This window comes from Equus asinus, chromosome 12, assembly GCF_041296235.1.
Source record: "Equus asinus isolate D_3611 breed Donkey chromosome 12, EquAss-T2T_v2, whole genome shotgun sequence".
NCBI lineage: Eukaryota > Metazoa > Chordata > Mammalia > Perissodactyla > Equidae > Equus > Equus asinus.
In genome coordinates, this window is record NC_091801.1 from 32,410,938 (window position 1) to 32,425,157 (window position 14,220).

General features: G+C 36.6%; 1 pseudogene; it reads left to right on the forward strand.

Moving 5' to 3' along the window:
• The first annotated feature begins 284 nt into the window (after positions 1 to 284).
• LOC106825908 (polyadenylate-binding protein 4 pseudogene) lies at positions 285 to 7,575 on the forward strand (annotated as a pseudogene).
• The last annotated feature ends 6,645 nt before the right edge of the window (positions 7,576 to 14,220 follow it).

Consider the following 14,220-nt stretch of genomic DNA (forward strand, 5'->3'; position numbering starts at 1 on the left):
CAGCTCTGAGAAGAGCCCCCATCCTTTTCTTCTTTTCTGAGGAAGATTAGCCATGAGCTAAGGTGTGTGGCCATTTTCCTCTGTTTTATATTTGGGACGCCTACCGCAGCATGGCTTAATAAGCACTGCATAGGTCCACACTGGGGATCCAACTGTAGCAGAGTGTGGGAACTTAAGTGGTAGGCCACCAGGCTGGCTCTGAGAAGAGCGCCCCTTTTGACCTGTATGATTCCTACAAGACGTCCTCCTGGCAAGTCTCTAGGTGGTACGGCCTGGGGACATGAATGAATGCTGCAGCCAGCAGCTACCCTATCACCTCCCTGAACATGGATGGCCTGCCCTCAGAAATCACTGGGCGTGCAGTATGAAAAGTTCAGTGCTGTGGGGCTTGTGCTGTGCATCCAGGTGTGCCATGATATGACTACCTGCACTCCCTGAGTTATGGCTATGTCAATTTCCCTCAGCCTGCTGATGTGGAGCAAGACTTAGACACCATAAACTTTGATATGATTAAGGGAAAGCCACTCTGTGTCATGTAATCTCAGAAGGATCCTCTGAGAAATTTGGGTGTGGGAAATGTCTTCATCAAGAACCTGGACAGGAGTGATGTCAGCAACATGGCAGCGTGAGCTCACCCAAGACTCTCTCCCCTCCAAATTACAACCAAAAAGAGCAACTACTTTCCAAGCAAAAAAAAAAATTCTAATAACAGGAATCATCAGAGACTCACAGCAGCCAAATGACAGAGGGCAGAGAGGATGGAGCTGCCCTTGGAGGAGCTGGAACAGGGTAAGAGAGAACTTCACTCCCTCCCCTAGAGACTGGGATCACTGCTGCAGGTGAGGGAAGGAGCAGGGAAGGGGCCGCTCATCTGGGGATTGTCCAGGACTCCCACCACCCGTGCAGTGGAAACCCTCTAATGGGGGAAAGCTTTCCCGTGGGGGAACCCCAGCAAGCCAGGGCCCTGGGAGACCAGAGAGTGAGAGCTGATCTGAATCCAGGTTGGCACACAAGAGAAAGTGCTCCCCCTCCCCCAACCTGCGCTGAGCGCTGCCATTGCAGCTGAAGGTGGCGGGCTCAGAATGCACGGCTCTCAACCCCAATCTAGTGGCAACAGGCTGTAACTGCAACCAAATAATAGCATCATGTGCAAAAAATGCTCCTCTACCATCAAGCAATTTATAAAAGCTCCAGTCCACAAGGAAAACAATAAAAACACAGAAGTATGTCCTGAGGATTTGAATATAGGTAAACTAAGTGAAAATGAGTTCAAAATAGCTATCATAAAATTACTCAATGAGGTAAAGGGAAATATAGAGAAATGAGTCAACGAGTTCCAGAGTTACTTCACAAAAAAGATTGAAACTATAAATAAGAATCAATCAGAAATACTAGAGGTGAAAAATGCAATGGATCAGATAAAACAGAATATGATTCCCTGAATGCCCGTGTAGACACCATAGAGGAGCAAATTAGCATAATCAAAGATAGACAGGCTGAATGGCTCCAGATAGAGGAAGAAAGAGAACTAAGAATTTAAAAAAACTGAAGGAAATCTCTGAGAAATAGCTGACTCAATGAGAAAATGAACCTTAAGAATAATTGGAAATCCTGAGGACGTGGAAAAGGAAAACGGACCAGAAACTGTGCTCAACGAAATAATAGAAGAGAACTTCCCAAATCTAGGGATTGAGAGAGAAATGTGTGTGGAGGAAGCTTTCAGATCTCCTAGATTTGTCAATGTAAAAAGACCTACTGCAAGGAATATAGTAGTAAAAATGGCAAAAATGAATGACAAAGAAAGAATATTCAGGGCAGCAAGGCAGAAGAAAATAACCTATAAAGGAACCCCTATCAGACTCTCACTGGAGTTCTCTACAGAAACCTTACAAGCAAGGAGAGATTGGAATGACATATTCAAAACTTTAAAGGATAAAAATCATCAGTCAAGAAACTCTATCCAGCAAACATATCCTTCAGATATGAGGGAGAAATTAAATCTTTTGCAGACAAACAAAAGCTAAGGAACTTCATAGCCACAAGACCTACACTACAAGAAATCCTCAAGAAGGCTCTCATACTTGAAAAAAGAAAAAAAGGGAGAAAAGGGTCACAAAACAGAGAGTAGGGAGACAAATAGATAGAATCAGAATAGGATAGCAAATATTCAACTATAGCATTAGGATAAAGGGAAGTAAATCACCAAAGCAAAGACAATCTTATCATTCTAACCACAAACTCACAACACAAGTTGGAATAAGAGATGAAAATAATAATTTAGGAGGGAAGGAGGAAAGGGACTGAAACAGTCTAGGCTAAGTAAATAAGAGACCACCAGAAAATGGACTATGTTATACACAAGATTTTGAATACAGATTTCAGGTTAGCCACTAAATTAAAAAAACAGAACAGAGACACAAAACATAAATAAGGAAAAATCTAAGAAATCCAGCATAAGAAACTGCAGAAGTCAATGGGTAGGCTAAAACACAGGACAAGAAACAAAGGAAACACAGGAAAACTGGGGAACGAGCAACAGAATGACAGCATTAAGCCCTCAAGCACCGATACTCTCACTCAATGTAAATGGATTGAACTCTCTAATAAAAAGACACAGAGTGGAAAAATGGATTAAAGAACAAGATCCAACAATTTGTTGCCTCCAGGAAACACAACTCAGCTCCAAGGACAAACACAGGCTCAGAGTGAAGGGGTGGAAGGCAATACTCCAAGCTAATAGCAAACAAAAGAAAGTAGGTGTCACAATACCTATATCAGACAAAACAGACTTCAATATAAGGCAGATGAAGAGAGACATAGAGGGCCAATATACAACGATCAAGGGACACTTCCTCAAGAAGAAATAATGCTTATAAATATCTATGCACCTAACACAGGAGCACCAAAGTTCATAAAGCAACTATTAACAAACCTAAAAGACGATATCAAAATAAACACAATAATAGTAGGGGACCTCAACACCCCACTCACATCAATGGACAGATCATCCAGACAGAAAATCAACCAAGAAACAGTGGAGCTAAATGAAAAGTTCAAACAGTTGGACTTAATAGACATATATAGAACACTTCATCCAAAAACAGCAGAATACACATTCTTCTCAAGCACGCATGGAAGATTCTCAAGGATAGACCATATGTTGGGAAACACGGCAAGCCTCTACAAATTTTTAAAAAATTGAAATAATAACAAGCATCTTTTCCAATCATAATGCTATAAAGCTAGAAATTAATTACAAGAAAAAAGCCGAGAAATGCAAAAGGATGTGGAGACTAAACAATATGCTATTGAATAAGAAATGGATCATTGAAGAAATTAAAGAAGAAATCAAAAACTACCTGGAGACAAATGAAATGACAACATGCTATACCAACTCATATGGGATACAGCAAAAGCTGTAGTAAGAGTAAAATTCATCGCAATACAGGCACATCTTACAAACAAGAAAAATCCCAAATAAGCAATCTTAAACTACACCTAACTGAATTAGAGAAAGAAGAACAAACAAAGCCCAAAGTCAGCAGAAGGAGAGAAATAATAAAAATCAGAGCAGAAATAAATGCTATTGAAACAAAAAAGGCAGTAGAAAGGATCAATGAAACAAAGAACTCGTTCTTTGAGAAGACAAATAAAATTGACAAGCCCCTAGCCAGACTAACAAAGAAAAAAAGGGAGAAAGCTCAAATAAACAAAATCAGAAATGAAAGAGGAGAAATAACAACAGACTCTGCAGAAATACAATGGAGTATAAGAGAATATTATGAAAAACTATGTACCAGCAAAATGGATAATCTAGAGGAAATGGATAAATTCTTGGACTCCTACAATCTCCCAAAGCTTAGCCAAGAAGAAGCAGACAATTTCAATAGACAAATCACAAGCAAAGAGATTGAAACAGCAATCAAAAGCATCCCAAAGAATAAAACCCCAGGACCAGATGGCTTTCCTGGGGAATTCTATCAAACTTTCAGAGAGGATTTAATACCTGTCTTTTTCAAGCTGTTCCAAAAAATTATGGAGGATGGAACACTTCCTAACACATTCTACGAGACCAAAAGCACGCTGATATCAAAGCCTGACAAGGACAGCACTGAAAATGAGAACTACAGGCCAATATTGCTGATGAAGGTAGATCCAAAAATTCTCGACAAAATTTTGGCAACCCAAATTCAGCAATTCATGAAAAGGATCATTCATCATGATCAAGTAGGATTCATACCAGGGACACAGGGATGGTTCAACATTTGCAAATCAATCAACGTGATATACCACATCAACAAACTGAGCAATAAAAACCACATGATTATCTCAATAGATGCAGAGAAAGCATTTGACAAGATCCAACAGTCATTTATGATAAAAACTCTGAACAAAATGGGCATAGAAGGGAGCTACCTCATCATAATAAAAGCCATGTATGACAAACCCACAGCCAACATCATACTCAATGGGCAAAAACTGAGCGCCATCCCATGGAAAACAGGAACAAGACAAAGATGGTCTCTATCACCACTCTTATTTAACATAGTACTGGAGGTCCTGGCCAGAGCAATCAAGCAAGATAAAGGAACAAAAGGAATCCAAATAGGGAGGGAATAAGTGAAACTCTAGCTGTTTGCAGATGACATGATCTTATATAGAGAAAACTCCAAAGAATCAATTGGAAAACTTTTAGAAGTAATGAACAACTACAGCAGTTGCAGGGTATAAAATCAATTTAGATAAATCCATAGGATTTCTATACTCTAATAATGAACTAACAGAAAAAGAACTCAAGAACACAATACCATTCACAATTGCAACAAAAAGAATAAAATACCTTGGGTTGAATTTAACTAAGGAAGTGAAAGACTTATATAATGAAAATTACAAGGCTTTTCTGAAAGAAATGGATGATGACATAAAGAGATGGAAAGACATTCCATGTACATGGATTGGAAGAATAAACATAGTTAAAATGTCCATGCTACCTAAAGCAATCCACAGGTTCAACACAATCCCAATCAGAATCCCAATGACATTCTTTACAGAAATAGAACAAAGAAGCCTAAAATTCATATGGGGCAACAAAAGACCCCGAATTGCTAAAGCAATCCTGAGAAAAAAGAACAAAACGGGAGGCATCACAATCCCTGACTTCAAAATACACTACAAAGCTACAGAAATCAAAACTGTATGGTACTGGTACAAAAACAGGTGCACAGATCAATGGAACGGAGTTGAAAGTCTGGGAATAAAACCACACATCTATGAACAGCTAGTCTTCAACAAAGCAGCTGAGGGCATACAATGGAGAAAAGAAAGTCCTTTCAACAAATGGTGCTGGGAAAACAGGAAAGCCACATGTAAAAAAATGAAAATTGACCAGTCTTTTTCACCATTCACCAAAATAAACTCAAAATGGATCAAAGACCTAAAGTGAGACCTGAAACCACAAGGCTTCTAGAAGAAAATGTAGGCAGTACACTCTTTGACATCTGTATTAAAAGGATATTTTCAGACACCATGTCTTCTCAGAGAAGGGAAACAATAGAAAGAATAAACAAATGGGACTTCATCAGACTAAAGAGCTTCTTCAAGGCAAAGGAAAACAGGATTGAAACAAAAAACAGCCCACTAACTGGGAAAAATTATTTGCAAGTCATGCATCCGACAAAGGCTTAATATCCATAATATATAAAGAACTCACAGAACTCAACAACAAAAAATCAAACAACCCGATAAAAAAATGGGCAGGAGACATGAACAGACATTTCTCCAAAGAAGATATACAGATGGCCAATAGGCACATGAAAAGATGTTCATCATTGCTGATCATCAGGGAAATGCAAATGAAAACTACACTAAGATATCACCTTATACCCATTAGAATGACAAAAATAACTAAAACAAATAGTAACAAATGTTGGAGAGGTTGTGGAGAAAAAGGAACACTCATACACTGCTGTTGGGAATGCAAACTGGTGCAGCCATTATGGAAAGAAGTATGGAGATTCCTCAGAAAATTAAAAATAGAACTACCATACAACGCAGCTATCCCACTACTGGATATCTATCCAAAGAGCTTGAAGTCAGCAATTCTAAAAGTTCATGGGCACCCCTATGTTCATTGCAGCATTATTTACAATAGCCAAGAGGTGGAAGCAACCTAAGTTCCCATCAACTGATGATTGGATAAAGAAGATGTTGTATATATATATACAATGGAATACTATGAACCATAAAACAGAACAAAATCATCCCATTTGCAACACCACGGATGGATCTTGAGGGAATTGTGTTAAGTGAAATAAGCCAGATAGAGAAGGACAATCTCTGTATGACTCCACTCATATGAGGAATTTAAACATGTCGACAAAGAGAACAGATTAGTGGCTACCAGGGGAAAGGTGGGGTGTGGGGTGGGCACAAAGGTGAAGGAGTGCACCTACAACACGACTGACAGACAATAATGTACATCTGAAATTTCACAATATTGTAACCTATCATTAGCTCAATTAAAAAAAAAGAACCTGGACAAATCTATAGATAATAAAGTACTTATGATACTTTTTCTGCTTTTGGAAACATTCTGCCCTGCAAGATGCTGTATGATGAGAACAGCTCTACGGGTTATTCCTTCGTCTTCTTTGAGACCTAAGAGGCTGCTGTCAAGGCATCAGGAAGGTAAATGGCATGCTCCTCAATGACTGCAAAATGTTTGTGAGCAGATTCCAGTCTCCAAAGGAGAAAAGAGCAGGAAGCCAAGCTTGGAGCCAAAGTCAAGGAATATGGCAATATATCAAAAACTTTGGGGAAGAGCTAGATGGTGAGAGTCTGAAAGAGCTGTTCAACCAGTTTTGTAAGAGCCTAAGTGTCAAAGTGATCAGAGATCCCAGTGGGAAATCCAAAGGCTTTGTCTTTCTGAGTTACAAAACACAGCAGGATGCCAATAAGGCTCTGGAAGGGATGAATGGAAAGGAAATCAGTGGGAAAACTACTTTTGTGTGTCAGGCACAGAAGAAAGTGGAACATCAGGCTGTGCTAAAACGGAAATTTGAAGAGCTGAAACAAGGGAGAATTGTGGATATCAGCATGAATCTCTACATTAAGCACTTCAATGACACCACTGATGATGAGAAATTATGGAAAGAGTTTTCCCCTTTTGGATCAATGACCAAAGGTAATGCAGGAGGATGGGAGAAGCAAAGGGTTTGGCTTCATCTATTTCTCATCTCCTGAACAGGTAACCAAAGCACTTGCTGAGATAAATAGATACATGGTGGGCTCCAAGCCACTGTGTATTGTGCTAGCCTAGAGGAAGGAAGAGAAGAAGGTTCACCTAAGCAATCAGTGTATGCAGCAGGTGGCTGGAATAAGAGCATTCCCTGCCAATCCCATCTTAACTCAGTTCTAGCCTGAAGTTGGTGGCTACTTTGTGCCAGGAGTTTCACAGGCTCAGAGAAGACTTTCATATTACACATCTACTGGTTAGCACAGATGAGGCTTAATCCAGGCTGGTAGTAAGGTAGGAGACCTCAAGTCACAATTCATCCACAATTGACAGGATGTTAGAATTACTAGACAGGGACATTAAATTAGTTATTATAACTATTGCATATGTTCAAAATTTTAAGTAAAGACACGGAAGTTATAAAGAGACCCAAATCAAGCTTCCAAAGGTAAAATTACAATGTTTCTGGATGGATTAACAGCAGATTATACATGCAGAAGGTGAAATTAATGAATTTACAGACAAACAGTAACAATTATCAAATTAACACATAGAAAAAATAAACATAATTAACACAGCATCATTAACATGAGACAATTTCAACCAATCTAATATATATATAGTGAGAGACTGAGAGATGGAAAAACATATTTTAAGATATAATAGCCTGAAATTTTCTAATTTTATTAAAACTATAAACTTCACAGGTCCAAGAAGCTCAATGCAGCCATATATATATGAAGAAAAATATCTCAAATCATAATTAAATTGTTCAAAACCAATAATAAACAGAAATTTTTATCAAGATCCAATGAACAAAGATAAATTACATACAGTAGAACAAAGATAAAGATGACAGTGCACAAATAAGGATGACAGCAGATTTCTCATCTAAAAAATTGCAAGTTAGAAGACTTTGGAACAGCTTTAAAATTGATGAAAAGCAGGGAAACTTTCAATTTAGAGTTTCCCAGAGAAAATATGTTTCAAGAATAACAGTGAAATAAAGACTTTTTCAGACATACAAAAGTGGAAAGAATTCATCTACAACAGTTCTTCACTATACAGACATGGTGAAGGAAATTCTTCAGGCAGAGGAAGATGATATCAGGTGGAAATATCACATTACATGTGTGAAGAAGGAACACCAGGAAAGGCAATTATCTGGGTCAGTATACAATTGCTTCTTATTTGACTATTTTTAAAAGATAAATACTGAGGTTTTAACATATTTAAAATAAACTGTATGACAACAACAACCCAAAGTATAGGAATGGAGAAATAGAAGAGTATTATTTTAATGTAAAGTACTATGATATCACTTGAAGATAGACGGTGATAAGCTAAAGACATTTTAAAGCACATTAAAATAACACGTTATGACTAATAAACCCAGGGAAGAAATGAAATGGAATCTTAAAAAAATAATGAGTCTGAAAGAAGGCAGAAAAGGAAAAATAAAAAGTGGAACAAAGAGGCGATAAGTAGTAAACAAAAAAGTAAACAAAACATCTTTTTACAATACATTGAAAACATCTATGTATGTAAACCATATTCTGAACCATAAAAGAAGTCTCAATAAATTTAAAAAGGAACCAAGTCATACTGAGTATTTTCTCCAAATTCTATAAAATAGAATTAAATTAGAAATCAATAATGGAAAGATATGTGAAAAATAGCAAATATCTGGAAAAACTGTATTTTCAGCTTAATGAAAATGGGAAAACAACCTGTCAAAGTGTGTGGGATGCTGAAAATAGTACTTAGAGGGAAATATATATCAGTAAACATCTACTCTAAATAGAAGAGGGCCAGCCCCATGGCCGAATGGTTAAGTTCACCTGCTCCAGGCTTTCACCGGTTCACATTCTGGGTGCGCACCTAGCACCACTCACCAGGACATGCTGAGGTGGCGTCCCATGTGGCATAACTAGAAGGACCTACAACTAGGATATACAAATATGCATGGAGGGGGGCTGTTTGGGAGAAAGTAGAAACAAAGAGAAGATTGGCAACAGATGTTAGCTCAGGTGCCAATCATTAAAAAAAAAGAAGAAGAAACCTCTAAAATCAGTGACCCCAACTGCTATGTTAGGCCACTAGAAAAAAAAGGAAAATAAAACCCAAAATAAGCAACAGAAAAGACATATTAAAAATCACAGTAGAAGTCAATGAAATAGATACTAAGAAAGAAATCAAGAAAATCAGTAAACCCAAAAGCTGATTCTTTGAGAATATAAAATATTTGACAAGACTCTAGCAGGATGAGATCCGGAAAAAAGGAGAGATGACACAAATTACTAATATTAGGAATAAAAGTGATGACATTGGTGACTATTCTATGGATGTTAAGCAAAAAAGAGAATATTGTGAATAACTTCATGCCAATAGACTCAACAAATTCAATGAAATGGACAAGTTCTTCGAAATACACAAATGGCCAACGTTCATTCAGGAAGAAATGCATAATCTATGTAGTCCTAACAGTAGTGCAGAAACTAATTCCAAGTCTATATGTCTTTACTAGTGACTTCTATCAATAAAGAAGAAAAAATAGTAATTATTCTATATAAAATCTTACAGAAAATTGAAGAAGAGGGAATACTTTCCAACTCATTCTATGAGACCAAGATATTCTCATAGCAAAACCCAATAAACTCACTGCAAGAAAAGAAAACCAAACACCCATATCCCTTATTAAGATGTGTGAAAATTCTAAACCAAGTTTTAGGAAAGCAAATTCAACAACATATCAAACAGGTATGAACAAACATCATGAACAAGTTGAGATTTACCCCAGGAATGCCTGGCAGGCATCAATCCATATAATTCAGCATACTAACAAATTAGTAAAGGGGTGCTGAATGATGTTTACAGAAGCAGAAAATTCACTTGACAAAACCAAACATCCACTGCTGATAAAAAGTCTTGTCATACTAGGAATAAAAGGAAAATTTCTCAACCTGAGAGGTGGAGGGGAGAGGTAGAGAACAAGAACTAACAGTAAACTTAATCATAAAAGATTGAATGCTTTGCCCTTTGAATCATGAACAAGAAAAGGATATCTTTGTTCACTATTTGGAAACAGCATTATATTGGTGGTTCTAACCTGTGCAGTGAAACAAGTGGGGAAAATACATCTAGATTGGAAAGGAAGTGAAACTGTCTTTATTTGCAGATTACATGATCGCCAATGGAAAATCTCATGGAATCTATCAAAATTCTTTTAGAACTAATAAATAAGTTTAGCAAAGTTGCAGGATATAATAACACTATGAAAATCAATTGTATTTACATATACTAACAACAAAGAATTGAACATTTAAATTAAAGAAAAAATGGCTTTCAAATAACATGAAATACTTAAGGATATTAAATAGGGATAAATCTGATAAAAGATATACAGGACCTATATTAAAACTATGAAACATTGCTGAGATAAATTGAAATCTAAGTTAATTGCAGCCGGCCAGGTCGGTGGCCAAGTGATTAAGTTTGCGCGCTCTGCTTCGGCAGCCCAGGGTTTCACCAGTTTGAATCCTGGGCGCGGACATGGCACTGCTTGTCAAGCCATGCTGATGCAGCATTCCACATGCCACAACCACAAGGACCCACAATTAAAAATACACAACTATGTACTGAGGAGCTTTGGTAGGAAAAATAAAATCTTAAAAAAAATAAAATAAAATAAATTAATAGAAAGGAACCCATTTCATGGGTTGGAAAACTAAACATTGTTAATAATTCAAACCTTTACAAATTGATCTATAGATTCAATGCAATTCCAATCAAAATCCTAGCAGACTTTTTCTGTATTTGAGAAGCAGATTCTGTCAGTCATATGGAAATGAAAATAACCTAGAATACTCTAAACTACTTTGAAGAAAATGAAGAAGGGGGCTAACATTACCTACCTCACAGCTTATTTTAAAATTAAAAAATTGTGGCATTGGCATCAAGATAGAAAAATATAGCAATGGAACAGAATAGAGTCTTTAATATATCCATACATATATGGCTAACATATATGTTCAAAAAAGGTTGAAGACAACTCAGTGGAGTTGTTTCTCAGTGGAGAAAGATAAATTGTCAAAAAAGATATATACACACACATACATACATACATTTATATATCTATATATCTCACTGTAGCAATTGTATATCCACATGCAAAAAAGCAAAGCAAAACAAAAAAAATCAACAAAACACTTTGATCCATAAACTTAAATGTAAAATAAAAAAATATTGAATTTCTGGAAAAATAAAACATGAGGAAATATTTTTGACCTCAAATTAGGCAAAGATTCCTTAGATATGACACTAATGGCACATCAAAAAAAGAAAAAATCATGAACTGGGTTCATCAAAATTTAAAACTTCTGCTTTTTGAATGACATTTTTAAAATAATGAAATGACAAACCAGACTTATGGTTTCTGGTTCTGCATGTAAGGATCTTGGAAATCACCACTCCATCCAAACAACAAGTAAACGATTTGGGGAACTTCTCAGTCATTATTGTTTTAAATGTTTCTTTTGTTGGTTTCTGTCTGTTCCTTCAGGTTTTCTAATTATCTCTCTGTTACACCTTTGTAGTTGGCCCCCAGTACTTAGATATTGTTTTGTTTTGTGCTCAGTCTTTGTTGTCACTGCTTTTCACTTTCTGAGGATTCTATTGATATATCCTCAATATCAATATTAGTCTGCCTGCAGACTGAAAAATCAACTTTTCTTGGATCCATGAGAGAGGGGAGGACACAGGGCAAACCACTGTCCCCATAATGGTTGAGACAAATAGGTTAATACAGGGAGTTGCAGCTTCCCAGAACAGAGACTCAGAGAAACCATCACAGGAACCAGTGTTGGGTAGAAAAACGTGAACTGTAGCTGACTAATTACTGATGGCTCGGTTCAGATAACTTTGAGAAAAACTCTAGGGAGACCTAGTCATAGGGAGACAGCTTCCACAATATTGTAAGATTTACCTCTAGGAGCTTGACTAGGTGGCAACAGTAAATGTCAGAGAAAGTCCCTCTGGACTTCCAGAAGTGGGAGGGGAAAAGGAACCATTTTGAAAGACACCAGACAGCACTCTGTTCTTAACAAGGCCTGCCTTCAGGGCAAACTTGTAAAACAGAACCCAACCTACTGGGGTATTGCAGAGACTAACTGACCCGGAGGAAGGTAAATATCAACTCCAGCCCACTCTAGTCATCTTATCCCACCTAGGAGGGGAGAAAAAAATGAGACACACTTGTGAAGTTCACAGTCAGAGCACGGGCTCACTAAAACACAAACCTAATCATAAGACTATAGAACACTTCCCCTCCCCTCACACCTCACCCCCACATTATTAAAGACCTATTTATAGCAGTTTCTTTCACCTAGTACAATATATCTGACTATCAAGAAAAAATTATAAGGCATACCAAAATACAAAAACACGATTTGAAGAGACAAAGCAAGCACTAGATCCAGACATGGCATGGATGTTGGAATTAACAGATCATGAATTTAAAGCAACTATGATTAATATGCTACAAGTTCAAAATGGATAAGTAGACAGCATGCAAGAACAGATATACAATGTAAGCACAGACATGGAAATCCTAAGAAAGACCAAAGAAAATTGCTAGGCATTAAAAAAGAAACTGCAGCAGAAGTGAAGAATATCTTTGATAGGCTTAATAATAGTTGTGACATGGCTGAGGAGAAAGTCTCTGAACTAGAGGAACTACCAACGTAGAATTCTATACCAGGTGAAGTAATCCTTCAAAAGTGAAGGAGAAACCAGGACTTTCTCCGAAAAATATAAATTGAGGGAATTTGTTGCCAGTAGACCTGCATTGCAAGAAATGTTAACAGTTCTTTAGAGAGAAGAAAAATAGTTTGGTCAAATGTTTGGATCTTCACAAAAAAAGGAAGAGCATTGAAGAAGGAATAAGTAAAGTAAAATAAAACCTTTTATTTTTCTTATTCTTAATTGACATAAGAGATAATTGTTCATATTTTAAAGAAAAATCCATTTAGTGCAAAGGATTATCAATCTAATGGGCTTTCCACATATTTTACTTTTCTGACCCTCAAATAAACGTTTATCATTTATGATATTTTTTCCTACAAGGAATGTAATTCTCAGTATACATTTTCTTTTAATATAGCATCTTTTTATAAGAAACTTAGCTGACTTGTTAATAGTAAAAGTGAGACTATTAAGAAGCTTGCTAAAATAATGGAACCATCTATTACCTGGAGAGGAAATACAGTTCTTAACTTGGGCCTGGCATGTTAGTTTTCTTTCTTAATTTCTCTTATTCATTTCCCAATAGGTCGTAACACCCTTTGTTCACATTTTATCATGAGCTTTGTGTATAAGAAATGGAATTGAGATTATAGAGACACTATATTTATCGTTTGTAAGATACAATTAATGAGGTGAGCAAAAATGCATGGAAGTATGATAAAGGTGAGTAATATCATTATTTGTAGATTATTCTACTGCAGCACACCTTGTGCCTATTACTACAACACAGGAATCTCTTTTTCTTCTTTTTAATTTCATACCATTAACAAGTCTTAGAAAACAATCTAGTTTTTAGCCCTTATACGACTATATCCATATTCAAATCTCACATTCAAATGAAATTATTTTATTAAGAGTAAAGGTAACTTGAAAGGAAGTCTCATAACTAGATGCTAATGTTTACTACCATTTAATCAGATTCAAATTCAAATTTTTGTGTTAAATTTGGTTTAAATGCCACATAAAGAATCTTTACTCAGATAATGTTTATTTAGTTTTTAATGCAGTTATAATAGTCTTAGTTATGATACTCTTTCTAAATAGAGGCAAAATATCAGTCTGGATTTTCTAATATGCTCTTTCTTAAAGGGATGTGAATGGGCCTTGATGCTTTGTTAGGGCATCCCGGTCCTCATGTCTTGTGAATCATATGACTAAGAAATATGAGCAAGTCAAAGTGGACT